Genomic DNA, 14,701 nt, shown 5'->3' on the forward strand with positions numbered 1-14,701 from the left:
TTGGCAAATAAATAAATATTATTATTATTATTAATTTAGAGCCAATTTTCAATACATTCATGTACATTTTATATATATTTTTTTTATAATATTTAGACCACGCTTAACTGGAATATAAATTTTGTTGAGCTTTTAGTGCAGGGCTTCTCCGGGGAAGTACTACTGCCGTTCTTATTTCTGCCGCCAAGCAGCATTTCTCTGTTCTGTTCGGAATGGCGTGGTTGCCGCTGTAATTACATGCACATGAGGTTGAACTACTACGCCTCCGGTTGATGGACACATGACGGCAGTTTGTAAGACGTGTTCCATGCATGTCCTGCGAAGTGTTGCCATGTTTATAGGCGATGATTTTATCAAAATGGTAGTATTGTTTAAAGCTATTTTATTTTTAAAAACGTTAAACAGCTGTTTTTCTCGATGTAGCTATATAAAACATAATTTCATAGTTTTACGTCTCGTCTCTTTACGAATATTTAAAGTTACTTACGGAGCAACGTGTAAGTAAAAGAATTTATTAGGTTTATTTTTCATATCAAACAAACTTATTACAATTGGAAGCTCACTAGTTTAAAACTTTGTAAAGCCTTTTTTAAACTTTCTTTCGAAGTCAAAATGAGAAATGGGCAACTCATTTCTCTTGCAATAACTACAAAAAAATCGTACAAGCAAACTTTACCAGGTAAAACGTTTCAGTAACAAATATGCTTAACCCTACTCAAATTAAAAAGAAATAGAAATTTACTTCTAGATTTAATATAAATTTCCTTTATTTTTCAACTATAAACCGTTTTAGCGAACCGGAAACAAAATATAAAAATATAAAAGCGTTTGGGTACAAATCTAAATTGAACTTTAATAACCGCTAAAATACCATATGAAACTGAATTATTCCACACCATCAATGGTAAGAGACTTAATGGTACAGAAACTATTAACGAAGGTCAAAGAACACATCAGTGTTCAGCGTCGTTAAGCTTTATTAAGCGTTGTTAATACGTTAATGGGATATAGTTCACTTGCCTACGTTTTTTGAAACTAAACGTAATTATGTTTGGACAATCATTCAATTTAAACCTTGTTGGTTTAGTAACCCAGTGGTAAATATGATCGGTTTTGGAACATGAGGGTCTAGGTACGATTCAGGAACCTTCAATTTTTTTTAAATATGGAGTTTGGTCGATCAATAATTTGAACCCGAAGTTAGATATTGGCGTTGTCCACATTCGTGTTTCGGAGAGCATGTTAAGCCGTCTATACGCAAATACTATTGGTTCTTCAGTGCCGTTAATCCCAATTATTATCACTACCATATAAAACGTCCGCCAACCCCCATTTGAGCATATCTACTGTACGAGAGAGGGTCACTTCTTTACGAGTCAATTGCAATTTGCTAACATCAGGTCTTCGCTAGGATCAGGTCTTCGCTGTTTTTAAATATTTTTTTTATTTTACCGAAAGAACATTTTAATAGTTCCAAAAACTTTTCAAATTGATCCAGTACATCCAATATAAGTCTGAAATATTTTAAGAACTAAGTCAGTGTCAGAAAATTAGTGAGAGAGAATTGAGTGATTATTTTGACTTTGACCCATAAATTAAGACTGAATTATTTTAACTTCTCATACCTACATTCATCATTTTTATTACGAAGTTAAGCTTCTAGCCATATAATTTATTATAAGTTTTAAAACAATGAAGTAAATTAGCTGTGAAAACTGATAAGCATTATAACTCAAAACGGGAAGATTTTCTCAAAGATTACAATAGATTTCTTGTAAAACATGTAAACGCTTAACAACCATTGTCTTGCTTGACAAATGCTGTGGCAATTTTTTTATAAGCGTGGGACTTTTTATTCGTTTTTGTTTTAATTTATGGTAGTTTTGTCGGTGATCGATGATCTTAACTTCTTTGAAGTTGCCGACTTGTTAAAAGTAACGGTATTTAAAAATATTTTTATAAATCTTTCCTCTGAACGTATCATACGTGGGTATCATACAAGGCAACTAGCAGCAGCGTCCTCTGTACTACTACCACCAATTTTTTATTTTATTATTTATGTACCATAAATTGTGTTTGGGAACATAAGATATATGAAGTGTACAAAGGAAGCTTATCTCTATAAGAGATCTGATTTCTGATGATTTAATTGTGGTATATCTGCTTCAACCTTTTAATCAAATCGGTTCATAAGATTCGTTATACGAACGAATTAAACACTAATTAACGGACGTAAAAAAGGTAGTCAAATATAATTTATTGTTAAATGTAACAGGTTACGCTGTTTTTTTTTTTAATTAGCTAACTAATTTTACCTTGTTAGTAAGAAATTACGTAAACTGGATACTAATTTACTATAACATTTTTACTACATAATACAACAAAGCATTTTATATACAATAACAATTGAGAAAAAATAACAATAAAAAAGCCATTTATCTTCAAGGCTTTGAAGCTACAAATATTATATTATTCTGTTCATTACTATAATTTAATAACAAAAAGCACTACCGTAATATATTCGGATTTAACAAAAAACAGGAACAAAAACGTTTAGTTGTGTTGTTTTTTTTTTTGGTCATTTGTGATATTTCCTTGCAAATGATGAGTTCGTGATTGTTTTTTAATATACTGCCTGTCTTAAAGAGCTAACGCACATCCAATTACGGTAAGACCTAATAAGCTGTGAAGGTGAGACATGACAGGAAGCTATATTTTTATTAACATAATAGAAAAAAAATTTCATTTGATAGTTTCAGACAACTGATTTTTATGCAAGTAATCTTTTGACTGCAATATCACCTGGTGGTAAGTAATGATGCAATCTAAGATAGAGAGAAGGCTAACCTTTAAGATTTATAGTAGTTATATTATATTACAACCCATTCCTTTATTCTACGCGTCGTCATCGTCGGGAACGCTAAATCTTTTGGCGGTACGTTGGGTGGTAACTAGCCAAGGCTAAAGCTTCCCACCAGAATAGACAAGAGAAAATTCAGAAATTATAACTTAAAACTTAAAACTTTTTCTGGGATGTACAAATATAAAGAAACTAATTTTAACGATGCTGATTAACGGCTGTCGTATTTTGTCCGACCTATGACTCATTTCATACCTATCTTTAATTACTATAAAGTGTGACATTAAAACTAATCAATTATGATAATTAATATAACACAGTGCTAAGCTATAAAATTAATTAGTCTAGCTAGTCTTTCTGTTTACCTACTTGAGCAGGAATTTTGCTTTTCTACTGCAGCTATAATATTGAAATATAATTATTATTATTATAGAATTTTGTCATATAAAAACGTATTTGTTGATTGCTCTAATAAAATTACGTCTTAATTTAGTCTGTAATTAATTTACATAATTATTTATTTTCAAATATCAACCTTCGCATTAGGAAGTGATGATATAAATATAATTAAAATGTGTATCTCATAATGTATCTAAAAATTAATGCAGATGAAGTTGGAAATTAATTTATAACACACAGTATGCGATGTAGCATATTAAAAAAACTAGTTCTAGTCTGTGATATTCTGTTTATCTTTATTTTTGTTACTATTATTATCATATATAATTTTTACTGTTATAATTATTATAAATATTATACATACTTAATTTTGTTTTTACAAATATTAGTAATGCTAGAAACTCACTGTAATAAAATTATTTTATCTTAGTATAACATAGTATGACAAGAAATACATTGACAACACCCTATGTGACGTAAAACGACCTTGAATTACCTGATTTAAGCAATCGGCTATTGTTGGCTGTCTACACGTGACGCTTGTCTTCGGGTGTTGAACTGTATGTAATTCATAAGTTATTGGCACAGTGAGGAGTCACGTGGTGCCAGGAGGGCATGGTACTCGTGGCCTGTCGACATAATGTAGCGTCAGTTGGGGTGTGGGATATATGTGTCTGCCATACTTATTTATTTATCTACTATTTAACAAATATGTACAATATTTTCTCCGCCTGTCCGATTGGCCTCTTTTACTCGATCAGTCTTTCTTTTGCCTGATAAGTTTAATGATTAGATAATAGCACCAAAGCGTAACTAGATAATATAAATCTAAATTAATCTAATAGTTTTTAGTTATGAGTTTCTAACTTGACAGTATATTTTCTCTCCTTTTGTCTGTTTTTTTTTTGGAAAGATTAGTTACTTGAGACGTAGCTATTTTTTTGTGATCTGTGATTCTGTTTAACAAATTAAATTGGAACTGATTCAAAACTAAGATTATCTCTCTAACCGCACCACTTTTGCGAGACATAAGTATCTACCTGTTTAACTCCAGATTAGTTTATTTTAGCAATAAGAATATCAATTTAATAAGAAAATATATATTATATATCTAGTCAAAGAATAAAAGTAAGTATTTTTACTTTTGTTATTCATTATTTCTTTGACCCACATTTTCCAACATAAAAATAGGTTTATAATTTCTGTGAATTCAGCAAAACCGTGGTGCAGCTTAAAGGAAAAAAGTCTGAAAACTCTCTTAAATGACCGCAATTAAACCGCCTCTACCACCCATGGCGCGGCATATCGCGATGTGAAGCGTTATAATTGTCTGAAGTTCTCACTGTTGGTGAACTAACATAAATGATCCGTGACGCCCCTAACCTTACTGAGTCGGTTAGAACTTCGAACGCATGACTAATTGTGGCGAATTATATAAGGAAGTAATATTTAATAGGCGAGAACATCGTGTTGATGTCATAAGTATGATTTTATAAGAAGTTCTCACCATGTTACACGTTAGGGGCCATCCATAAATTACGTCTCATGAATTTCATGTTTTCTAAAGCTCTCTCTGTTTTTGTGGTCACATCTGTGTGACGACCCCTCCCCAACTGGTACGTCATATTTCAAAATTTCAAATTTAATGTTAAAAGTCATTAAATGAAAAAAAACTCTTTCCTAAACAAATACATATATCTCTATAGTCTATACTATATATCTAATAGATATATTAGGCACAGGATAGAGTACGCCTTTGCCCACTTGTTGGATCCGAACTCTTGACTTTGCCATATAAAACTGGCATGCTTTTTTTTCATTTATCTTTATTTTTTTTTTTCTTGTACTACAATTTAGTTCTTGACTGCAATTTCATCTGGGGGTAAGTGATGATGAATATGATAGCGGACTAACCTGTTAGGGAGTATGGTAGTTATACCCCTAATCAGTTTCTACATGACATCGCACCGGAACACACCGTCTTTGTGGGTAGACTGGTAACTGGCCACGTGTAATTCTTACAGGAGAATTGGTTAATAAGCTTATTATTATTAATGTTATCTATCTAATAGTTTTTTTTTTTTTTTTTCAACAATAAATGCTCGCGCAATCAACAGATTATATAAACATAAGAAATCAAACGATTCGTTAAAGTTGAAGTTTTTTTTGTTAGCTATTAGTAGAGGTGCTAGGTTACAAGTATGTTACAGGTAATTTTTCAAAAAAAAAAAATCAAAGTTCATAATTCATTTATTTAGGTCTTATATAAGCACTTTTGATTTTTTTTAATTTTACCGCACTATGTCACACTAGGTGTGCATTATTTGAATTCTATTAAATCTAGCACCCCTAATCGGCTTATTTACGTAGCATCGTACGTTTATCGGTATCGGTAACTAGACACGACCGAACTCTACTACTAAGGCACCAAAGAAAATTCAGAAATTATAAATTCATAAACTGCCCCTGACTGGTATCGAATTTGGGACCACAACTTTGCCACGCAGATTGTCAAAACTATATCACTAGGCCAAATATAGTGCCTTGAGTATGAACATCATTAGTTCGAGATTACAAATAATATTTTTGCGTAACGTCGCGTCACTGGGCTGCGAGTATTCTGAATGGCTCAATAGTTTTAATACCATTGTTTTAGACCGGTATAAAATGTCAGTGGGCTAATAAACGGTTTGACAACCTGGGCGCTCGGACGCGTGATGATCAGAACCTTGGCTGGGACAGGGTGCACACCGGTTTTAGATAATACGATAATTAAATTGACAAGTCCATTGCAAATCATTTTTTGTAGTTAAGCATACGGATTAGCTAGCATTAATTATTTTTAAATTCTTTATTGAAACTTAGTAATCTATGTAGATTTACTCAGTGGAAAAAAATTACATGTTATTCTTGGCCCTCTATTTCTGACCAAACGGCTATCCGCCGAAAACGATTCAGTAAAATTTACTCTGTAGAAAAAAATACATAGTGTAACTCTAAAGAAACTTTGAAGAACTTATGTCTTAGTAATCTATATACGAAAACTATATTAGAACTCAAGAACGGCTGGACCAAATTTTGTTATATTTGATTTTTTGGATTCCTCTTAGACCGGAATAGGATAATAAGTATTAAAACATTCATAAAAAATAAAATATCCGCGGTACGAAGCTTGCAGGGACATCTAGTTTCTTATAGATAAAATAAAAATTGTAAGTATAATATATTATTGAGGCATTACTGAAGTTTTTTGCTATTTAAATTTTTTTTTTACTATCCCACTATATAATATATTTTATTTAGATCCTTTCTACAGGCTACAAGTATAGATAAAAACACTTAAATAAAATTTATCTATACTTATAATAAAACTTTAACGGTTGAAATCTAATACATTGAAGATATATACAATTTGTTTTTGATGGCACTCTATAACCGATACTGAACCCAAAACAGTATTTTTTTTCCTTAGTGTCTGTCTATCTGTCTGCCTTTATCTGGGCCGCGCATCACGCCGAGACTACTGAATGAATTCAAATAAAACTAAGCAAGATTTGAGTTCATACTACGAGGTAGGACATAGGATACTTTCTATCCCGAAATTTAACTCAGTTCCTTAGGGAAAGGGGATGAAAGTGTTTGACGATTTATTAACATAACTCTGTCAAATGTTAACCGATTTAAGTAATTATAGATGACTAGATCTGATGGATATGATTGAGATAGAAGACAGACGTCCTCAGCGGATGGCAGCAAACATAAAATATTGTCACATTTATAAAGACTTTAGTGCTAGGACTGAATAAGAAATGTAAAAAATTGTCTTTGTTAACCTTTACTTTACGCTAACAATGCGATTTCGATACTTCCTTTAACACTTAGTATTCTTTGATAGGAGCTAAGAATCATTGATATTACCTTTCTAATTTCCAAAAACGGGACCCATCCATTTACTAACTTAGGTCAACGTTGCTTTCCCAGCACGAATTAAAAGTATTTAGGCAAAACGGGAATAGATTCGCGGGCCGCTAATTTGCGTTTGGCAATGTTCACGTGATTGAAGGTTTCGAATAGTGGGTGATTAAATCTCCAAGAGCAAGAACAAGTATATTATTCGCCCACATCTTAGTCGTTTGTGTAATATATAGTGTCTGTATTTAATATCATAGATTTGTATAGTCGGCACTACCAGTACTATTGAAAAAAACTTTACGTTTAGTATTTTATTTGTCGAGTAGTAATTAACGCAGGCGAAGCCGAAGGGTACATCTAGTAATACAAAAAGAATGTGCTACTGTTCAAGTTTTATGTAAGAAACTCTTATGCCGTCACGGTAAATGGTATGGTGCTCAATTATGCCGTCATACCATATCTGCACCCCTGCATATTTAACTTTTCTATTTTTATATTTGTAATTCTTATTTACTTAAAGTAACTTATTATAATTAAAATTTTATGAAAGGATATAAAATAATTTTATTAACGAATCTATTTTTTATTAATTATATTAACTCAATATTGTTTATTTATTAGGATATCTACTTACCATTAATTTGAAGAGATATTTAACATGCGAGCATTTCAAGCATTAGAGCTTTTGCAGTGCCAGAGTAACCACCAATGCATTTGGGGCTGTTGAGAGACTTATTTATGAACCCACTCTTGAATAGCCCCGATCTGCTTGTAAGCTCAATAGGACCGCGGAAGAGATCTAGTTCGTCAGCTTATATGGACGGGGAAAAAGACTCTAGTTTGACGGGATTTGTATCAAAACATTATTGCTCGAGCATTAATGCAAGAGACCTACGTAACAGCTTAACCATTCCCCCTCTACGACCTCACTTCCTAATATAGTTTTACTTCATTTTGAAACTCATTACATAACGCTGGTAGGTATGGTATAACCTTATCCACTTACATTCGCAATTTGTAACCCTAGCTAACTAAACCACTTAGTTTTAATTTTTAGTTTACAAAGGTACCGTTGTATGTTAGATTTCAATATATACATATTTGTAATCTAGTTTGGCTACAGATCACTATGTGCTGAGTTCAAGTCCCGAGGTTTACTGTAGTAACGAGTTAAGTCAAGAAATAGACATTACCAACCCGGGGTTACGAATCTTGTGTTGCATCCCCCGTGCCTTTAAACACACCTTAAATTATCGGTCTGAGTTATACTCATATATTATAGTAATTACTTAAGCCAGCGAACCCATATTTCAGCAGTGTGCTGAGTATATGCTCTAATACTTGTTTCATATTTAAGAGAAGACCTATGGTCTTCCCAGCGATGGCATTTTAAATGGCTAGAGATTAAACCTATTTATTCCGCTTAGATCTGATCTGTTCTGCTTTTATCATATGATATTTTGGAGCAAAGAGGATAATAGGATAGGAAATATCAATATGTATTACCTATGGGATAGGACGAGGGCATGTACCCTGTGATTTAAATTTATTTATAGTGCATCTATTACTATAACACCAATAATCATTATCATTAATATTTTAATTATTTATTTTTTAAATTTTAATTATCAACCCATTCCAGTTCACTACAGAGCACGAGTCTCCTTTCAGAATGAGAAGGGGTTTAGGTTACGTTAGGGTAGGTGCCACTCTAGCTTAGTGCGATTCGTTTAACTTCACATAACCTTTGAGAACGTTATGCAGATCTCTAAGGCAGGCAGGTTTCCTCTCGATGTTTTCTTGACTATCTAAGTATATGATATTTTCATTGCCTTATTAAAAATACGATAATATATTATACCTAATATGCACTGGGTAACTATGTTAAGCTTGCGAAATCGAAAGTTGCGGTAGTAGTATCAATCACGGAGGCCTTGGATTGGATTCTGTCACTCTTCAGTTCACTTCACTTATTGCTGCGTAGTCGGGTGGAAACTTCCAGCCCTTGCGTAAACGTTGTCTTAGTAGAATTACCTCAGTAAAATGTTTAGCTGAGGGAAGAGATTTTATGACCACGTAGCCTCGTATGAATATGAAGTAGGCGATCCTAGGTCGACCGAAGGCAGAGCCAATTTTTGTTTTTATAATTTCTAAATTTTCTCTGAAGCTTTGGTCGTGGCTAGTTACCAAACAAAGACATAAACGTGCCACCGAGCCATTTTCGATACGTTGTTGGTAAAAGTAATTAGGAATAGGTATATGTTTCATATTAACAACCATATGAAGCCCTTCTACCATCCTTACCTGCATCATCATTGACCACCAGGTGACCACTTGGATAGAAGCAGGCGTCACTTTGCGGAATTTCATGATATATTATGAAAATTAAGCTTTATTTGCGAAGTATAGCGAATTAAGCCTTAAGTGACTTAAGTTTTGTTGAGTGATACTTAACTTTTCACAAAAGATTCACAGAAATTACAAAAGATTTCTAATTTCTTTGAATCTTGTGAACTAAAATTATTAACAATTCATCGTCAAATTTCCTTCAAATAGTTCAAGGAGCAACCTTCTATTCAACGATTAGTAGTAAAAAAAGTCAGTTATTTTTTTTAATCCTACTATATTTCCAAACAAAAGTGAAAATCTAAAATATCTCGTGCTGTTACTATCATTACAACCCATACATAATGGTTTATGATTAATAGTCTCTTAAAACTATTAATCAAAATTAGCTCGTACAGTAAACGAACCCGTTTTGTCCATAATTGATTTAATTGGCGCAGATAACCTTTTAGTTTGGAGTGTTTCTTTTTTATTCGATTACATCATCTTCTATTATTTTGGGTTAGTGAAATAATTGTACCTACTAATAACAACACTTAATGCTCGAAAAAAAACCTTTTTTAATCACCTGTAAAAATTGGTTAAATAACATAAATACAGTTTTTTTTACAATGTTCGTAGGTAAACCATTAACAGCAATTACATAGTTATTATGTAGGTAATAAATTTAGTTAAACTAATAACTATGTTTTTGAAATCGTAGATGAAATAACATAGGTACTGGTACCTAATATCTATTTCCTACATACCTAGAAAAACATCGATATCACAGCTTTTGCCATTTCTTCGGGTGGCTACTTCATGATTTTGATATCACCGTATGGTAAAAATACGTAATTTTATATTTAAATTTACTTAAATAAACTGTTGAAATAGGTTTAAATAAATATTAAAGGAAAATTGATTTTGCTCGACCTAGTGGTAATACTATACTACCACTAGGTCTACTATTCCTAAAATAAAAAAAAAATATTACGTTTTCGTCAGATATACGGATGGGCGGTGCATGAGTTGACATCCAGATATATATTTATGTGAAATCCAAAATCCAGAATCGCAGATGAGCGTGGTTTAACAATAAAAAAACTCTCATACTATATAATATGAAGCAGTGATGGCCTGGTAGTTCGGACTTCGTCTTCACTTTCGTGGAACCGAGTCCGAATCCCAGCACGCACCTCTAACCTTTCTTAGTTATATGCGTTTGAAGCAATTAAAAAGGACTTAACAGTGAAGGAAAACATCGTGAGAAAACTTGCATGCCTGAGGATTCTCCATAAAGTTTATTCTCTCCTTAAATGGCGTGTGAAGTCCGCAAATCTGCAATGGGCCAGCGTGGTGGAATACGGCCTAAATCCTTCTCATGTGGGAGGAGATCCGTGCCCGTGTAGTAGAGGGGTAATGGTTTGTCAAAACTATACATGTATGTTTCAATGGATAATTAAAACGGTCAAGAGTCTAGATTATAAACATTAGTCCTAATTAGCCGCAACTGAGTTATTTTTACATTCATGGTCATTACGGAACCCATCCAGCCGTGTCTGGCCCAAATACCTACACAATAAGTGACTAATTGAGTAACCTTGCAGCCATCACTCTTGATACCCAGGCATTTGGTCTAGAATTCTGGACACCGCACCGTTACCGTACCTGAATATATGACTGGCAACGGTATTGTAAATTAATTAAATGTCACACAGAAGCTACAATGTATTAATATATTTTGACCTGACATTTCATATCGATGTATGATCAAAATTTTTGGTAAGGATACTACCAATGGATGATTAACTATAATATTATTATAATGACCGTTAGATTTAAATCTAGTCGTTAGATTATCATATTCTAGTACTCAAGGATCCCGATATGCCTAGGTAGCGCCTTTCTTTCGCCATTCTTTTAATAAACTACTAAGGGGCAGCCTGGAGTATGAAAATTGGTAGTGACCACCTCCGTGGCCAGCACAAAAAGCCTTTTCATTGGTGATTATTGCTCAAATGATATGTGCTCTAAAACATGCATTTATTTATAACTATTGGATATACAGCCTACTATCAAAACCACAGAAGCCGCGAATTAAACATTTACACTTTGAGTATATCCACGGAACAAAAGGAAAATAATTAAGCGCACACACAACGAACGATAAAATATCCTTACAGCTATCGTCATATACTGAACTAGACGTTCAGCTTCCCCTTTTCGGTGAACAAAGCAAACATTTAGAAGGTCGCTTCATTTGTTAATTTCATTAAACTGGGAAAAGTTACTGATTTGTTAAAAATATACCGATTATAACATACGTACGGATAATCTTCACGGTAGATATTATTGTTCTGTATTATTCTGTAGGAATATTTCTTTCATTATTTACGGTCAATTTTCTTATTTGTAACGATAAGAACTTTTCTGTTCTGTTGATATAATAATCTTTTATGTCAAGTAGATTCTGAATAGGGTACGCGTTTATTATAACTTACCCCGTAGCTGGGTAGCCAGTCTAAGACTGCATCAACCTTAACCATCAGATGAGATTACAATCCTTTACTAAGCAATATTGGAATTTTAAAAATAGGGCTTTTCTAAATTCCATAAAACCTCTCTACACATATCGATTCTCTTCCAATACTATTTTCGGTAATATTCTAGTAGTATACATGGGCTTACCCAGGGAGGGCAGGGGAGGGCAGTTGACCCCCTGCAAATCTCATAAAAATGTATGATTCCCTTAAAAAATCAATGACGGCCAAGATACAGACGGAAATGAAAAAAATACACTTTTGGCTTCAGTATCTATTATAGAGGACGATCTGAGCTAGAGTTTTAAACTAGAAGCTGAGTACGCCAATGGTATTATGTCAAGAAAGGCGACAGGACAATACGTCAATGAAACTATTTGTCTGCCTCAGTTCAACCAAGCCGCTAACCCTAGTGTGTATTGTTTATAAGGCTGCAGGAGTTCTAATCAAAAGTGAATTACTATAAGCCACTTCCAGCAGTTTGTTAAACAAGTAACAATTAATATAAAGTCGGTCAATGCAGCCACGTGATAATGTAGGACACGCTCACTTTCTGTTAGCTATAGGTACGCTGTGTGTATGTTTGCGCGTAACGCGATATCTTGGGAATGTGACTCTGTACTTGCGGAGTGTGTTGTGAGATTTGATACCGTTTACCGTCAGGTTAAGTAGACCTGTCTATCTGCTACTGTTGAGTGAGATTTCTCTTAATTAATATTTGGGCACGTGACTACGTTACATACGTTACATTTCTTACCATAGGTATTTACATAAAGTTATCTTTTATCTTCTGCTAATGAATGATGGTAGAGGTTTAAATGTGATGTGACCTAGTTGTGATATCAGAATAATTGTGATTGCGTCGGGTTATAAACGTTAATCTGAAGGGTGTACAGCTTTGAATGATTGAATGGGAAAAAAGCACAAGGCTTTCTTGGTATGCCTGGAAGGGCAGGTTGAACTTTTCTCGAGTTTTTAGAATAGCTTGGTGGGTCAGCATTATTATTGTCGGTCTCTAAAAACGGGCATTATGATTAAAACATAACCCAAAACACATCTCTCTTTCCAGGCTTACTATTGTAATGTTCAATAGATTTTGGCAGGATTTTTACATGCAGTAAGCTAAACCAATAAAATTCTAATACACTATGAATATGTTCGTGCCCGATTCGTTGGTCGGATCAAATCCGCACTGCTCTCGACACAAAAGTGCATACGGCTTTAAACGTTGCTCAAAGTCGAGTCAAATGGCACAAAATCGTCCAAAAAGTTGAAAGTGGAAGGGGTCTCGACCCTCAGCAATGAGAAACACGTAGAGAGAGAGATGAATATGTTAGTCTATTACAAGCTAACTCCTAATAAAAACATGAATATAAAGTTCCCAGCAATTGTAATGACACAGATAAATAAAGAGTGACAGTCATTATCAGACTATAAAACGCCATTGTTGGGCACAGGCTCCCTTCTTCATAGGAGACCGGAATGGCGCCCCACCAAAAAACTCGGTATACCAAAAGTGTGACAGGAATACTAAACCAAAAAAAAAAAGCAATGTTGACTCGGATATCCACACTTTCGTTTACCTGAAAGCTAACACTCTAAACGAATACATTACACAGACACTCTTTAGCATTCAAAGTGACGTAAAAGATATCTCGTAATTTTTTTCAGCTAAAGTTTGAGGTCAAGCTCAAATAACTCGTATGTGTGTGTGCTTGGAGGTAATTTTTTAACTCAATCCGAAACAACAACAGGTGGCCGATTAAGTGTCCAATCTTGACCCGCATATGTAATGTGTAGCAATCATAAATTGAAAATGTAACACTAAATATCTACCTTATAGAGTATAGTTTGTATATTAGTTGGCATTTCTAAGGATCAATAATTCAATAGGTACTGAAATCGAAGCCAAATCGGACAAATCATTTTAGAAGAATTAAAATGAACTTTTAAGCTTAATTCATCATATCAACCTATTACCGGGCACCACTATAGGGCACGGTCCACCACAGTGAGCCAATGCATATTAGCGGTCACACACACACACACCGTTGAAAACATTATGAAGAACAATATCTCAGGTATGCAGGTCTCCTCACGATGTTTTCCTACATCATTGAAGCAAGTGATATTTTAATTGCTTAGAACGCACATAACTTGAAAAGTTACAGGTGTGTGCTGGGATTCGAACTAGGCCCCACGAAAATGAAGTCGAAGTCCTACCCACTGGGCTATCGCCGCTTTATTAGCTTCTAATTCTTGGATAGAAGTAGGCGCTACTTTGCGGAATTCCATGATTTATTATGACAATTAATTAATTAATTTGCTGTACTCCGCGAAAATCAGGAGAATCTGTAAGGTGTAATTTATAATTTCTTCAATCTTTATACTCCACACTAAATAGATCTTCGGCATTGTACCCTCTATTTATATATTTTACATCTTGTTAGTACGGTAGGGCATTCTTTGAAAATAATTTAGTAAAATTGTGTACTACGAAATCATGATTGTAATCATATTATTGCTAATAACAATTTCTTTATTTTTCCAGATTACCACTTCAGGAGTCTTCTATAGGTATGTACTTTATTTAAAAGAAATCTAATTTTTAGGATTCTGTATCCGATGGGTACCAACTGAACCCTATTAAGCCTCCGCAGTC

General features: G+C 33.7%; 1 protein-coding gene across 3 annotated transcripts in view; it reads left to right on the forward strand.

The window, feature by feature from the left end:
* The window catches only part of LOC120636990, a 350,702-nt gene that overhangs the window by 226,906 nt on the left and 109,095 nt on the right, over nucleotides 1–14,701 (forward strand). For all 3 annotated transcript variants that reach the window (XM_039908577.1, XM_039908571.1, XM_039908581.1), the window contains exon 2: nucleotides 14,591–14,616. The gene's annotated coding sequence lies outside the window, so the exon portion shown is untranslated. The remainder of the gene's footprint in view (nucleotides 1–14,590; nucleotides 14,617–14,701) is intronic.

The sequence above is a fragment of the Pararge aegeria genome, chromosome 1 (genome assembly GCF_905163445.1).
Source record: "Pararge aegeria chromosome 1, ilParAegt1.1, whole genome shotgun sequence".
Lineage (NCBI taxonomy): Eukaryota > Metazoa > Arthropoda > Insecta > Lepidoptera > Nymphalidae > Pararge > Pararge aegeria.